Here is a 2586-nt window from a genome sequence, read left to right as displayed (position 1 = left end):
AGTTTTCATGATTTGTATTTATTTATTTTTATTCATTTACAGTTTATTGTTCAATCCCAATTTTTGTTTGGCCTGCTTCCTCACCAATACCTTACTCTGTTTTCAAATCATAGTTAGAAATTAAGCACTTATCTCATATATGGACTGATACTTTTTTTTTTTTGCCAGAGATACAATATTGTTAACATCTAGGATTTTGCGTTGTTTTCAACACATTTTTTTAGAATTTTTTAGACAATTAATTGGTACACTTTTATATATTTTAAATATTCAAGAGTTAGGAATATATGCATGCATTTCGTTTCGGATTGCCCACCATTACTTACTTTTCACATATTTAGGTTTTGGTTTTGGGTATTTTAGGTTTAATTGTTGTTATCTTATTTCTAAACATTTGGAGAAGCTTTGGAAGCCCTTCTTAGAAATGAGAAAGTTCAATTAAAAAAAAATACAAAGAAGGCAATTTTTGCAAAAATGAGAAGGTGGATAGAATCACTTAAATTTATGGTTTTGGCTTCCAAAGGTGGATAGAAGGTGGATTGAACTCTAAAATTGCAACTTTCACCATAGCAAGACGTCTCATTTTATTTTGTCATAGAAGAAAAAAAAGGGTTTTGGGGATATTTGGAGCCACCTTCAAGATTGTCGTTGTTCTAATTCATTGGAGATTCTTGGGCTGCTTAAAGGAGAGTTTGAATCATGACGGCTTGAGATGGAGATTCTGTGATTTCTTTCCTATTTTTCTTGAGACATTTTAATTTGCTTCCTTTGGACTTGAGCTATTATTTACTTGATTTATCAAATTTTATTATTTGAATTGAGTTTGGTTTGACTCTAATCTGACCTTCAGTTGAACAAGTGACCCTTGAATTACTACCTAGAGTGGTGCCTTGACCTTCTAACTCCAATTTATATTTAGCATAGGTCAAGGCACTTAGAAAGGAGGGAGGAAGAGCTGTTCAAATCTAATGGCAAGGTTAGGGAAATTATTGAACTCGTGGCTTGCTAGTTCAATCTTGCAAGCATCAATTTAATTATGAGATATTGATTTCTTCAGTTTCAAGCCCAAATTTGATGAAGATTTCTTGAGAACAGAAAGACAAGAGGAGGAAGAATGTGGGCATGCCACTTAAGCACAAATGATCAACTAATAATCACTATGATCAAATCGTCACATCAAATGACATTATACCAATTTGAAAAAGGTGAGGGTGATATCGTGCCCTTTTTAAATATTAAAATACTAAGTGTACTTTTTTAAAAGGTCAAGGTAGATTTGTACTTTTTTTAAATGAATATTTATTATTTTTATTAATTTGTTGGAGTTTTACATTATCATTTTTAGCTTTTCTATTTAAGGGTCAATTTTGCTCTCAATTTTACTCAAAGGATTTGTGGAGATCTTAAACTTAATTATGGGTTAATATTATCATTCAACATTAAAAATTCTCTACCTCAATACTTCTGATGTTCTCCCATTATGTAGTCCCCATATTTGATTTTTTTTAATATTTTTATTATAAAATATTGCATAGTGGGTCCCTTAACCCTTTATTTAAAATAATCTAACCTAACTTAAAATTAAAAATATATTAATTTAATTACAAACATTTAACTCCCCAAACCAATGACCCTTTGAGCATAACTAAAGATTTTTTATTTAAATATTTATTTTTTTCACATTCAAATGTGAATATTTTTATGTATATAAATTATATTATATTATTTAAATTAAGATCAATTTGATTCCAAGTTGATCTCTAATTGTGTTACTACCCTTGACCCACATTGTCTTAACTAGTTCAATGACCAGTCTAATTTTTTAGTACTTTTTTCTTAAGAGAAAAATTTTATGTGAAAATGAAAGTTGCAACAATTGTTACAAGTGCAAAATTCAAACTTATAAATTATTGAGAAATGGACATTGGCTCAACTAGATAGAATTAAATTAACTAATGGGAATTAGATTTAACAAAAGAGCTTAATCTCTTACAATGTGACAACCTAAAATTTAAATATTTATTAAAAAATGTACTCACATTTAATACCCGACTGTATCTCAAACATGATTATCTTTAATAAAAGAATATCTAAAACCAATCAAAAAACAAATTAAATTGGGATGGATCCCAATTTACACTTTTTTCCTATCCTTATTTCTTTACATTCAACAATTCTATTTTGTACATTATTTTGTGTTAAAGCCAAACTTCAAGTATTTTAGAAGCTCTTGCTCAAAATTTTTCTTTGTAAATTAATTTTAACTATAACATTCATGCTAACAAATTTTAGAACTTAAATTTATTCAAACACACAGTATATTATATTTTTCAGAGAAGTTTAAAAAAGTATTAAAAATTTGATAAACGCTCAATTTACCGTCTTTATAAGCGTGCTGCTATTTCTAATGATTACTCTATGGAGGACCCAGATTTGCAAGAACATCTGCACTAGTGAACAGGATTCAGGCTTTAGTGATTAGTTTCTGTTTGATGCAATTCTTTTTCAAGTTCTAACAAGAAGTTGGTAGGCTAAATCTGCTTTTAGACAACACGAAATACAATTTGTTAAAAGGAAAATCCAAGG

The sequence above is a fragment of the Prosopis cineraria genome, unplaced genomic scaffold (genome assembly GCF_029017545.1).
Source record: "Prosopis cineraria cultivar Desert tree isolate PC_DT_omini unplaced genomic scaffold, ASM2901754v1 PC14, whole genome shotgun sequence".
In the NCBI taxonomy this organism is placed as follows: Eukaryota; Viridiplantae; Streptophyta; class Magnoliopsida; order Fabales; family Fabaceae; genus Prosopis; species Prosopis cineraria.
The sequence above is the reverse complement of the archived record's forward strand: the minus strand, read 5'-3'. Positions refer to the sequence as shown.